This window comes from Notolepis coatsorum (assembly GCF_963971535.1).
Source record: "Notolepis coatsorum genome assembly, chromosome: 15".
Classification (NCBI taxonomy): Eukaryota; Metazoa; Chordata; class Actinopteri; order Aulopiformes; family Paralepididae; genus Notolepis; species Notolepis coatsorum.
The window spans coordinates 61,642,503-61,657,176 of NC_140179.1; positions in this window are offsets into that span (position 1 = coordinate 61,642,503).

The window sequence follows — 14,674 nt, forward strand, 5'->3', positions numbered from 1 at the left end:
CATCTCAAAATGTGTTTTCGGGTCAATGTGACTGATTTTGTAAGAGCAAGTCACATTTATCTAGAACAACTGCTCGAAGGAATGGATACCTATGTATATAAGAAAACTGTTGTTTATGAAGACAACCAGGGAACCATTGCACTTGCCAGAAACCCTGTGTGCCGACAGAGGTGTAAACATGTGGATATAAAATATCACTTCATTAGATCTGTCATCAGAGAAGAAAGGATGACACTCCGTTTACTGTCCTACAGACGACATGGTTGCAGACGCTATGACCAAGCCTGTCTCCAAACTGAAATTGAAAAGATTTGCAGGGGTCATGTTTGGTGTGTAAAATATTGCCTGTTATGTAATATTGACTGCCATGTTATTTTGATGTTTTGAACTGTATTTTTTCTTGGAAAAGTTGTACGGTATATTGTAGTGAATTAAATCTGGCGCATGTTGAGGAGCATGTTGGACTACTCCGGCAGCCCACCACTACACCACCCCCCACCATTGAGCCGTGCCCGCTGAGGACGCACCGCAGGCGGTGCAAGAGGAAGCAGAAACAGGGGAAAGCGTGGAGGTATCCACGCTAGGCTAGCGGCTAACCCAAACAAGCCAGCTATACCATCTATCCTACTCGCTAACGTATGCTCCCTGGACAATAAACGGGACCACATACACCGACACAGCAGGCGGCGAGAGAGTGTTGTTTTTCGCCTTTAGGAAACTGTTGAAAGAGTCAAACATGAGCTAACATGCTACCGGGCGGACAGGGTCCTCACGGAAGGAGGTAAGACCTGCGGCGGCGGGGTCTGTGTTTACATCAGAGATGCTTGGTGGGGTCTGTGTTTACATCAGAGATGCTTGGTGGGGTCTGTGTTTACATCAGAGATGCTTGGCGGGGTCTGTGTTTACATCAGAGATGCTTGGTGGGGTCTGTGTTTACATCAGAGATGCTTGGTGGGGTCTGTGTTTACATCAGAGATGCTTGGTGGGGTCTGTGTTTACATCAGAGATGCTTGGCGGGGTCTGTGTTTACATCAGAGATGCTTGGTGGGGTCTGTGTTTACATCAGAGATGCTTGGTGGGGTCTGTGTTTACATCAGAGATGCTTGGTGGGGTCTGTGTTTACATCAGAGATGCTTGGCGGGGTCTGTGTTTACATCAGAGATGCTTGGTGGGGTCTGTGTTTACATCAGAGATGCTTGGTGGGGTCTGTGTTTACATCAGAGATGCTTGGCGGGGTCTGTGTTTACATCAGAGATGCTTAGCGGGGTCTGTGTTTACATCAGAGATGCTTGGTGGGGTCTGTGTTTACATCAGAGATGCTTGGTGGGGTCTGTGTTTACATCAGAGATGCTTGGTGTCAAGACACTGTGGTGGTACGTAAACACTGCTCAGCCCTGGTCGAGTTAATCTTCCTAAAGTGTCTGCCTTTTCTTTTTTTAAACAAGGTTTTTTTATTTGAAGATTGTGTTTTTCACAGGTGGTCCCACATGGGCCAAAAGAAAAGAAAAGCAAAGTAATGCCCTCCCTCCCTCCCCTCCCCCCACCCCTATACCAGACACAATCATTACAAAATATCATAAAATAGCATTTATTCATCATTGTTTTTCTTTTTATCTTTCAAATTACCAGATAGTTGTGACATGTGCATCTCTTGTATTAGATAGAGAAAAAGAAAAGTACGAACATAAAAGAATAAAAGAATAACAAGCTGAGAGACGGGGAAGGCCAGTCAGATTGCCTCTGTCACATTATCCGCTTCCATACCCTCAAAGAAAGTTAGGAAAGGATCCCATATATTGTGGAATTTTTCGGTACAACCTCTGACAGTATACCTGATCTTCTCCAGTTTAATATGATACATGACCTCTCTCATCCAGTGGCCGTACACAGGTGGACCTGGGTCTTTCCATTTGAACAGTATTAGCCTTCTGGCCAAGAGTGAACAGAAGGCCAACATTCTAGATTCCCACCATCTAAAGTGGATGTCTGTTGGGGCCACTCCGAATATTGCAATATATGGAGATGGCTCTACTACCTTTCCAAATATCTTAGAGAAGGTGTCAAAGATGGCCTGCCAATAGGTATGCAACTTTGGGCACGTCCAGAACATGTGGAGCAGAGTGGCTGGAGCCTGTCTGCATCGGTCGCATAGTCGCTATAGGTCATAGTCCTACAGTCCATAGTCGCTATAGGTCGCTATGTCGGGATATATTTTAGAGAGCCTGTCTTTAGACCAATGCAGTCGGTGTACAATTTTAAATTGAATAACAGCATGTTTAAGGCATATGTAGGGAGAGAAAATCCCCTGTATTATTTTGTCCCATGTGTCTTCTGTGATTGGCTCATCTAAGTCTGTCTCCCATCTGCCCCTAAGGAGATCTAGAGGTGTCAAGTTGCTTCTATTAAGTAATTCGTAGATTCTGCTTATAGTTTGTTTCTGGATCTGTTTACAGTTCAAGATTGAGTCTAAGAGAGAGGCAGAAGGACACAATGGGTAGCAATCAGAGTTTGAAGTTACAAAGCTCCGGAGTTGCAAATATCTATAGAAGTGCGACCTAGGGATTTTGTATTTCCGGCAGCCCACCACTACACCACCCACACCACTGAGCCGTGCCCGCTGAGGACGCGCCGCAGGCGGTGCGAGAGGAAGCAGAAGCAGGGGCAAGCGTGGAGGTATCTGAGCTAGGCTAGCGGCTAACTCAAACAAGCCAGCTATACCATCTATCCTACTCAACAGGCGGCGAGAGAGTGTTGTGCTTTCGGTTTTACGGAATTGTGGCTTAACGACAGCATCCCGGACTCCACCATCCAGCTCGATGAGCTAACATGCTACCGGGCGGACAGGGTCCTCACGGAAGGAGGCAAGACTAATGAAATGCATGAAACATCCACACTCTCCACACTCATGGTCGGAAGATCACCGTTTCAGGGCCCGGTCAAGGCCATTGTGGGAAAGTGGTGTTGCACTCGGTCCTCTGGACCTGGTGGTGTTGTTGTCCAGCAGGGAGTACTCTGTCCTCTGGACCTGGTGGTGTTGTTGTCCAGCAGGGAGCACTCTGTCCTCTGGACCTGGTGGTATTGTTGTCCAGCAGGGAGCACTCTGTCCTCTGGACCTGGTGGTGTTGTTGTCCAGCAGGGAGCACTCTGTCCTCTGGACCTGGTGGTGTTGTTGTCCAGCAGGGAGCACTCTGTCCTCTGGACCCGGTGGTGTTGTTGTCCAGCAGGGAGCACTCTGTCCTCTGGACCTGGTGGTGTTGTTATCCAGAAGGGAACACTCTGTCCTCTCGACCTGGTGGTGTTGTTATCCAGCAGGGAACACTCTGTCCTCTGGACCTGGTGGTGTTGTTATCCAGAAGGGAACACTCTGTCCTCTCGACCTGGTGGTGTTGTTATCCAGCAGGGAACACTCTGTCCTCTGGACCTGGTGGTGTTGTCCAGCAGGGGGCACTCTGTCCTCTAGATAGTAACAATGCCCCTGTTATGGTGATAGGGACACCGTAGAGCTGAGTGTCATTCTTCGGATGAGACGTTAAACCGAGGTCCCGACTGAATTTGGTCGTAAAGACGGCCCAATAAGGTCTCTGACATCATGACCACCTCATCATCCCTTCCCCTTAACTGGCTGGTATCAACCCCCAATTCCAGGGCCTTTCAGCCACTGTGTAGTGTGATGTGTACCCCTCTGATTTTCTAATTCTCTCTGACACACACACACACACACACCACTCCAGCTAACTGACTAATCGTCCAAGAATCAGGAATAATCCAACACCAATGTCTCTGAGCAGGGTTTCACTCACACTAGTCTAAGCAGGGTTTTGGTCTGAGATGTATTAGAAAAGGTACACATTATATGTACTGATGACCACAGATATGTAGGATAGTTTTATGTACTGATCACAGATATGTAGGATAGCTCTATGTACTGACCACAGACATGTAGGATAGTTCTATGTACTGATCACAGACATGTAGGATAGTTCTATCTACTGATCACAGACATGTAGGATAGTTATATTATCATACTGGCCAATCGCGTCTCGCTCTTCACCATTATGAGATATCTCTTATCTCCTAGCACATAATGTGCTCACGAACAAACAAATGCACTCACATGCACGTGACCAGGCCACGCCCCCGCGTCCCACTATATGACGCCGGACCTGGTCACACTCTAAATCAAATCAAATAAAATTTATTTGTAAGGCCCGACAACACACGTTAATGTCCCCATGGGCCGTACACGTCTTCTTTAAACAAGTCAAGAAGAAACATAACAATAAGTCAAGAACAGAACAAGAACACCATAAGGTCCAACAAATTTAAAATAAATGCAAATAAATGAAAGAATGCAAGCACTCACAGACATACCCCATGCGAAGGTAAGGAAAAACTCACTAAAACCTAACAATAGGGAAAAATGCTCCACAGGCAGTGTGAAGGAGAGAAACCTTAGAAGGGCCATTCAAGGGGGGAACTTAGGTGATAGTAGTGTTGCAGACTAACAGTTGGTAAGCATGCACTCAAGTGTGTAGTGAAACACAGATGAGTGCATGCAATAGCAACTGAACATTTTGAAAGAATAAAGATAGAGCTGATAGCGATAGCAACTGAACATTTATCTTTTTTGTTTCCAACACGGAAGTAGCAGTGCACTCCGTGAACTAGCTGTTATGAAACGCAGGGAGAAATTACACAATGTTGGGTTTTCGCCAGAGGATCACCAGCCCCTGGAATCTTCTCGGCACATCCTAACAGTGCATCGGGCCTGTCCTGGGGTTTCCTCATCTCGTGACAGCGGATCGAGGGACGTCGCGCGATGGTTAGCAGTCGAGCTACGTCATGCACAGGTAGGGCCTGCGCTAACAGGCATTGATACTAGCATGAGTGATACTGCTCGTTGTCCCGTGAGACAGCAGAGTTATGTATTGGCGCGAGGAGCAGGATGTTTGGGTAAACATGGTCGTCATGACTCTGTTTTGGATGTTTTCCCAGCTATCCTGGAGCGTGCGGCTAATGCTACGATGCTGGGACGCCGTTCCTTTGTTCCCCGCCGTGGGCTGTCGCCACTCTTCCCTCCTCTTAACTGTTTCATTGCTGAAGGTCAATCTGTGTCTAATGTGGGGGGTTTTGCTGAGGCTTATTTACCCTTTACAGGTGTGCCGTGGCTTGAGGGCCAGGTAGCATCGGTCCTTTGCCCTGGCATGGTTGAACGGTGTCCCAACCGGAAGCCGACACCAGAGGGCGAGTCGGCCCGGCAGGTGGCTGTATGGGCTGATGAAGTTTATACCACCGCAGGACGGAATTTAGCGGCGACCAGTGTCATTGCTCAGTTGACTACTTGTCTGTCCACAATGGTGTCGGGTAGTGGGGCCCTAGGGCCAGCCGACGTCGAAAACATTGCGCGTGTTTTTGGGGTTATACAGCTTTTAACTCAGTCGCAAGCTATAATCGCTAGGATGCTGTCAACGCTTGTTCACAGACATCTTTGGTTGGAGCAGTCTTCCTTTGAGGAGGAAAAAAGGCCTCTCCTCCTCAGGGCTCCCCTCTCCGCAGAGGGATTCTTTGGTCTTACCGCAGGAGCGCGGGCGGTATTTGACCTAGGCCCCACACCGCCTCGCACCACGCAGCCAGAGGTGAGGGTGCGGCCTCGCCAGCAACTGTGGCGAGGCCCCCGACCAGCGGCCATGTTTCCCTCGCCTGAGGTACCCTGGACACAAAGACAACAGGTGATCACAAGGCCGACAGCCTTGGCGGCCGAGGGATCGGCTACATTAGATGAGCACGCACTAAAAAAACGTCGCCGTCTAGCTGTGTCTAGCTCGCTCTCCGGTCACTCCCCCCTCCAACACCAGTGGGATACGGGCTCTGATTTGTCCCATTTGGCTGCGGGCCGCATGCCTTCAACGAGGCGCAATCGGCCCCAAGTTTCGCTTCTCATGGGGACAGGGGCTGACACCCAGTTGCTGGCTAGGCCTGGGTCTGCCTATGAGAATGCTGTGCTGTCAAGCGGCTCCCACGCCACACGTTCTGCGTCTGTGTTTGGTGAGCCTGGTGTTGTGTCTGTCAACGACGAAGGTTGTCAGGGGGGGAACTTGAGGCCCAGGGGGTTGCAGCGTGAGTTCCCCCAGCCCCGCCCTCGCCAGGCCGGGTATCACGTTAGTGCCTCCCACGGCTGGAAGACCGGCGGTGGTCAGTCAGGCACGCGTGATTTGGGTGGTAGTAATATCACTGCAGGGCTACGGTGTGTAGGAACCAACCCCATCGGGCAGTGTGGGGACCACATGCCTTGCATGTCCAGCTGTAGAACAGATCCTCAGCAATCCATGCCGGGGAGGTGTTCAGTGGGGGAGCTTTTGTCACCCAGTGTGATGTCAGCTTCCCCCGTATCAAGTTCAAGTTCAAGTTCTTTAATAGTTGTCATACAGAAGTACAGAATACTTTCATACAAAATGCTTCTTACTGTTACGCTCCAGAGACTGTGCTAGACAAGATAGTATCAAATAACATAATAACATAATATAGCATGTAATTTAGAAGAAGAAAAATGAGGTCACAGTGTTCGGTATAGACATATGTACAATGTTCTGAGTTACCATATAATATACAATACTATGCAGTGTACTAATGTACAGTACTATCTAGTGCAAAGCAGAAATGGGATGAGGTACAATTTTAGGTACAATTTACAGTAAGGTGTACGAGTTGTAGTGCAATCCTTCATCCATAAATATAAAGTGTGGGGAGTGGGTGCTACAGTGTGTTTGTTTAAAGTGGGTGTGTGCTATAAAGTGTGTGGAGTGGGTGCTACAGTGTGTTTGTTTAAAGTGAGTGTGTGCGTGTGGATGTGTGTGCTATGTGCGTTTGGTGGTTGTTGTTGTGTAGTGTTCATTCATTGTTCGTTTAGCAGCCTGATGGCCTGGGGATAGAAGCTTCTTCTGAGTCTTTCTGTGCTCGCCTTGAGACTCCGGTATCGCTTGCCTGACCGCAGCAGTTCAAAGAGGCAGTTGTTCGGGTGACTGGAGTCTTTAATGATTCTCTTAGCCTTGCCCTTGCAACGCTTGATGTAAATGTTCTGGAGGGTGGGGAGCCCCCCTCCAATTGTGCGTTCGGCTGAACGTGTCACTCTTTGTAGTCTGCTTCGGTCTTGTGCAGTGCTATTCCCAAACCAGGAGGTGATGTTGCCACTCAAGATGCTCTCTATTGTACATGAGTAGAAGTTCTTAAGGATCTTCTGACTGACTTGGAACTTCCTTAGGCGCCTGAGGAAGTAGAGGCGTTGTCGTGCCTTCTTCACAACACTGTCAATGTGTGTGGTCCATGTCAAGTCCTCGGATATGTAGGCTCCGAGGTACTTAAAGCTGTTGACTCTCTCAACCGGTGCCCCGTCGATGCTGAGGGGGCTGTAGTCCTTGACCCCCGACCTCCTGAAGTCCACAATCATCTCCTTTGTTTTGCTGACGTTCAGGGAGAGGCTGTTTTCCTGGCACCATCCCGCCAGGACCTTGACCTCTTCCAGGTAGGCCCTCTCGTCGTTGGCAGAGATCAGGCCCACCACCACTGTGTCGTCAGCAAATTTGATGATTGTATTGCTACTCCGCTGAGCCACACAGTCGTGTGTGTACAGGGAGTAGAGGAGGGGACTCAGAACACAGCCCTGGGGGGCCCCTATGTTGAGGGTGATGGATGAGGAGGTGCAGTTGCCTGCTCTCACCGCCTGGGGTCTGCCAGTCAGGAAGTCCAAGACCCACTGGCAGAGGTCATAGCCCAAGCCCAGGTCCCTGAGCTTGGCTATGAGTATGGAGGGGACTATGGTATTGAATGCCGAGCTGTAGTCGATGAATAGCATTCTCACATAGTTCCCCTGCCTCTTGTCCAGGTGTGATGCTGCTGTGTGCAGCACATGGGCTATGGCGTCCTCCGTGGACCTGTTGGGGCGGTATGCAAATTGCAGGGGGTCCATGTTGATGGGGAGGGAGGAGCAGATGTAGCCCTTTACTAGCTTCTCAAAGCACTTCATGGCTATGGAGGTGAGAGCTACAGGGCGGTAGTCGTTGAGGCAAGCAGGCTTGGATTTTTTGGGTACAGGGATAATAGTGGACTTCTTCAGGCAGGTGGGGATGACAGCCTGTTCTAAGGACAGGTTAAATATGTCAGTGAATACTGGGGCCAGTTGGTCGGCACAGACTTTTAGGACGCGGCCGGGGATGCCGTCCGGACCTGCTGCCTTCCTGATATTCACTTTTTTAAAGGTCCGCCTCACCTCATGCTCTGTTACCCTGAACACTGCGCCTCCATCAGCAGCCGACCCCCCCCCCCCCCATTGCCGTGGCTTGTGAGCTGGTGTTGTTATTACCAGCATCAAACCTTGCATAGAAGGTATTGAGGTCATTTGCTAAGGAGATGTCACTGTTCAGTTTGAGGGAGGCGCCTTTGTAGTCTGTCATCGTTTTGAGCCCCTGCCACATAGCTCTAGAGTCAGCTTGTTCAAACTGGAGTTCAATTTTATCCCTGTAGCGCCGTTTGGCCTCTGACACTGTCCTCCTTACGTTGTATCGCGCCACCTTGTGGTCATTCATGTTGCCTGCCACTAGGCCGTCGTTGTATGCTTTGGTGCGCTCTCTCAGAGCTTCACGGACGGATTTGTCTACCCAGGGTTTTTGATTTGGGTAAACTTTCATTTTGGTAGTGGGGATTGTTTCTTCCACCCTAGTACAAACATAGTCCAGCACTGTTTCCGTGTAGACATTAATGTTATCTGTGTCGCGGAACACATTCCAGTCTGTGCAGTGAAACACAGACCGGAGGGTCTCCTCTGACGTCAAATCCCATTTCTGCACCTCTCGCGAGACTACAGGAGTACTTTTAATTCTCTGTTTGTACTTTGGTGAAAGAAAGATTGACGCGTGATCTGATTTACCAAAGCCACTATCAGAATGAGCCTTGTAGCCACCTTTAAATTGCGTGTAACAGTGATCTAGGATGTTACCGCCTCTGGTGTTGCAAGTCACATGCTGATAGAAGTCAGGCAATACCTTTCTCAGATTGGCGCTATTGAAATCTCCCAGCACCAAAATGGCGGCGTTAACGTTCGCCACTTGTATTCTATTTACCTCGTCGTGGAGTCTGGAGAGCGCGGCGTTGTTGCTGGCTTGTGGTGGAATATACACTCCGATCAGGATGATCGCCGTTAACTCCCTCGGGAGGAAGAAAGGACGACACTTGATGGTTATATATTCCAGGTCTGGGGAGCAGTGGTTGGATAATTCCTTCACGTTAGTTGGATCGCTCCAATTTTTGTTAAACATGAAGGCAATACCTCCTCCACGTTGTTTACCGGACTCTGATGTCCGATCCTTGCGATGGATAAAGAAGTGATCGGCCGGTTGAATTGCGTGGTCTGGAACCTCCGGTGTGAGCCACGTTTCGGTGAAGCAGAGAACGTTGCAGTCCCTAACGTCTCTTTGATATTGAATCCTTGCTCGGATGTCATCCAGTTTATTGTCAATTGATTGTACATTGGCTAGCAATATACTGGGTAGTGGTGTCCTGTGCCGCCTGGTTCTCAGCCTGTTACGGACTCCAGCTCTCTTTCCTCGCCGTCTGGGTCCTCTGTTCCTGGGATCAAGGAACAAAGGATCTGGTCCTAATCTCCGGAGAATTTCTTCAGGCCATTGTTGCGGTTCGGAAAGCTGGTCCAGTGAGTAATCCAGTTGGTAAGTTTCCCGTAATCCAATGTCTATGAGTGACTGACGGTCATACACATTAGATGCAACAACAGTTGGTACAAACAAAACTCTAAAAACTATAAATATTAACAAAAGTAAGCACAGTCTCGACGGAGCGCACAGACAGGCAGCCGTTCGTTGCGGCGCCATCTGGTAGACCCCTTTCTGTCGGGGTCCCCCCTTGGGTGCGATTGCCTCGTTGGTAGTGTCAGGGTGCGATATCCAGGCTCCGCGTGACGCCCTGCTCGCACGGTTGGCGAGTCCAGGGTTGGCAACGCACAGCGGGTGGGACAGGGCCGCCTATCTACGGTTCCTGGCGTACCAGCGCCAAGTGGAGGCAGGTGCGCTTTGGGATTATCATCACATATGGCTACAGCAGTGCCATATGTCGAGGTGGTTGGAGAGAACGCTGAGGCGGGGACTTGTGTTGCAGTTTGCACAACCCCACCCTCCGTTTTCAGGTTTAGTACAGACCCTGTTGTCAGGGTCAGCAGCAGTGACAGCTCTGGCCGACGAGATCCAATCTCTGTTAGCGAAGCAAGCCATCGTCGTGGTCCCAAAGGAGGACGTGATGCGTGGCGTTTACTCCCGGTATTTTCTGGTGCCCAAGAAATCGGGAGGTGTCAGACCTATTCTGGATCTGTCTGCGTTCAATCTGCTGATCGTGGCGAGGCGGTTCAGGATGTTGACCGTCAAACACCTGATAAGCTCTGTCAGAGTGGGAGACTGGTTCACCTCCATAGACCTGAAGGATGCGTACTTTCACATCCCGATCTTCCCTCCTCACAGGAAATTCCTTCGCTTCCTTTTTCAGGGTGTAGCGTACGAATACCAGAGGCTGCCATTCGGCTATTCTCTGGCCCCTCGCACATTCACCAAGTGCGTTGGGTAGGAGGGGTGGGTGCGTGGGGGACACTGTACAACTGTACAAGCAAAACTGTACATTGGAATATTGACAAAACCATACTTGGTCATTTACTGTACATTGGAGGGGGTTGGGTTAGGACATTTACAGGGGCCAGTTTCGAATTGCAGTCTCCCGTAGGTGTTCTTTGAGAGTGGTTTTGAGGAATTGTCTAGTTTTTTATTATTTATTTTCAATTTATGTTCGAAATAAATAAACGCATTCATTCAAGATATCTGGCCTCACGCGGATCTCACAGCTGTGCCCGCACAGTGCAATACTCCAATTCAGCCATTGGCAATTCAGCCATTGGGTGGGTGGCGCTGCTGAGCGGCCCTCACAGAGCGGCCGTCAGAGCGCGGCCCTGAGAGCGCCGCTGGCTCTGCAGCTGCATGCTTCTCACATAAACTGAAAGCATAATGTTTCTTTTAGACTAACCACAACTGTGTCTCTTAGACTAACTCAAAGAGTGTATTCCTGGGTTATGATAACATCCCATAACCTTAACATCAACCTTAAGCTTACCCCACATTTTGCATAAAACTAAATATTATACTGTATACTTACAGCACATGCATGAGATGGTCTATTTTGAAAGGTAACATTCTGAAGTTTCTTACACAATAAAGAAAAATCACTTTGAGTGCTAATGTATTAGAGAAACAGAGGTTTGAACACACTGAAATAAAATATGTTCTCCTTACTTTTGTGTTGACTTGCTGCCAGATGCCTGTTTTTGGGTTCCAGCTGAGAGGTAGGAGCTGGAAAACATAATGGTTCCATAGCCTGAAGTCTTATGTAGTACAAGTTTATAAAAATTGTGAGTGTAATTTCATAAGTTCTCCCCATGAAGTCATGCTTATGCTTGCTACAAGACTCTTGATACAAAACACTGCGGCCATTCATTATACTCAGAAAATCCTGCAAGGTTGCAACATCCAAGGTCAGCATGTTCCTGGGAGAGTTTCACGATTCATGTCACTTCAGAAACCTGTCTTCTGTCTTCCGGATACCCATATAAAACTTGACCCAATCCGAACGATCCTCCCAAAAATTAAACGAACCAATGATACATCTCTATTCCGTGTGTTTATAAACTAATACACTTAGCTTTTGTCTTTGCTTTCGCTCTGGCAAACCTGTGTTCATGTACCTTGATTACACTCTGCCAAACAGAGTCCTCCATGGATGTAAACCTTTTTTGTTCAAATAAACCAACGTAAGTATTCAGAACCTTATCTCCTTGCTTGATTTGATTACTTGATTCTTGTCTGACCATGTTACTGTTTGCTTTAATGCCGGGCGAGAACCTGTTGTGGTCTGACATTTACACACGCTCATCAGGCCTATCTTGTGTCTATTCTGTATGCCTTAAGCATTCTATGACCAGCCGAAATCCACAACATTCTTTGGTGTCTGAAGTGGGACGCTGACCGCTTTCTGTCCGGTGCCGACAGTCTCTTACCGGGGTCGCACCCCCTCGCATCGCTCTACTATAGCCACGCCAGGACAGTGAGAGAGTCTGAGGGTATTCGTCTGTCTGCACCGGCGGGACGGGCCAGCGTCCTCCCGGCATTTCACGAAAACGTCACAACAATCAGGGATAAGCAGGAGAGGAGCCGTCTGAATATTTCATTCTGTGTGCGTGTGTGTGTGTGCATGTGTGTGTAGTCACAACTACTTTGATATTTACTTCAGTAGTTAGTGTGTGTATGTGTGTGTGTGTGTGTGTGTGTGTGTGTGTGTGTGTGTGTGTGTGTGTGTGTGTGTGTGTGTGTGTGTGTGTGTGTGTGTGTGTGTGTGTGTGTGTGTGTGTGTGTGTGTGTGTGTGTGTGTGTGTGTGTGTGTGTGTGTGTGTGTGTGTGAGACATCACATAGGGAAAGCCCCTATAGTCTTTCAGCTAGTTACTAACTTATTGTCTTATTTATACAGAAAGAACTGCCAGATGTGCCTTTATTCCCTCTGGACGACTGTGTCTATGGTTAGGGTTAGAGTTGTGTCTATGGTTATGGTTAGAGTTAGGGTTAGTTATGTCCATGCAGAGCCACCCATATCGAGTACTGATCTGATCCACCGCTATTACTGAACAGTTTAGACTTAGACAGTTTGGGGTCATTGGACAAAAGTGTTTGAGATATATGATACATTTATCTCCATTAGAGATAAATAATATGGTATCAGGTATCAGATTTTAGCATTGGGGAAATTATCTGAAATATAATAGATCCATATCTGATGCTGTATTTTAGCCTGATAATAGACTTATATCTGATGCTGTGTTTTAGCCTGATAATAGACCCATATATACATTTCAGGTCTTGCTCGAAAAAGTTGATCACTTGATCTCAAGTGACTACCTGGTAAAATAAAGGTTAAATACATCATTTGAACTATTTATCTTCTGGAAATGTATTATAACGTGTTCCTTTTATCACAACTATAATAGTCATATTTGTTTTGAATGCTTAACTAAATAGTTTTTCCCTCCTAGCAATTTGTGTTCATATTATTCTTGTTGATATTATTATTATCTAGATTATACCGCTCCTTGTTGGGCTAGGTGTTAAACTTGACTTTGTGTTGAAAAGGGGTCTGTGTATTTAGCCTTCAGTTACTGTTATGTCCAGGAGTCCAGTGCATGTGTGAGTCATGATTCTTGGTTCTATATACGACTCAGCCATTTACAACAAGCAGCAAGCAGCAATACTGTGGTTCTCTAGAAGAACACTGCAACAAGCAGCAATACTGTGGTTCTCTAGAAGAACGCTGCAACAAGCAGCAATACTGTGGTTCTCTAGAAGAACGCTGCAACAAGCAGCCATACTGTGGTTCTCTAGACGAACGCTGCAACAAGCAGCAATACTGTGGTTCTCTAGAACGCTGCAAGCAGCCATACTGTGGTTCTTTAGAACGCTGCAAGCAGCCATACTGTGGTTCTCTAGAACAGTGGAGCCACCGCGGGGGTGATTAAAAAAAACAAAACAAAAAAACACTGAGAGGCGTTCAACTGTAGTTGAATTCTGGTCGCCATTTCATTCCCGCTTGCTTATTGGTTACACTGAGAGGAGTTCAACTGTAGTTGAATTCTGGTCGCCATTTCATTCCCGCTTGATTATTGGTTACACTGAGAGGAGTTCAACTGTAGTTGAATTCTGGTCGTGTGGTACCATTGACTGGTATTTCATAACCAATATGTCTGTGTATAGAAACTATATGCAAAAGCCTGGTGTACTTTTTAGCAGCAGAGTGGTTTTCAGTGCTAAATAAGGAACCATTCTAGAGACAGTTGCATCAGATAACAGCAGAGACAGTCAACAAACCCCCACTAACTACTCAGTACACCAGAACAAAGGGACTAAAAAAGTCACACCCAACTGTTAGCAAATGTCAGCAGAGACAGCTGAGCAGATACTGGCTCTGATAAGTATAAGACAGGAATAAAGATCATTAATCAATAGGACATGTTTCAAAGTGAAATGAAAAAGCATGATACTTGATTGGCTTAGATTCAGTGGTGCAGTCGTAATATGGGAACTGGTAACACGCCACGTGCACGCGCGCGCGGATACGTGCATGCGCACAGAACTGATTTATACACACACACGCACGCACACACACACGCACACACACACACACACACACACAAGCGCATATACGCAAGTGCAATCTTTCTATCATACAAGCTCTTCTTGCTCTCTATTTGTGTGAATGTGCGCGTGGAAAGCTGGCGCGCAGCACAGACGCTTGATTCAATATCATAAGCAGGTAGACCCCCATCACGAATTCCGAGCCACATTAGTATTCACCTCCACTGCCTGTGTCACACAGAATGAAGGGGGAGATGCATTCAGATAGCCAACACCCAGACACTTAGTCTACCTGCGCTTTTTGTTATGTAAAACGGTGGCCGGGTACTTAGTCACAACGAATGGATACAGCGCATTTTTGTGTGCGCGTACACGCGAGTACACATCCGTGCGCGATCGCGCGTACTTCTGCCTCAGTGATCTGGTAACACGGCGTGTAACCGGGTGTGACCAC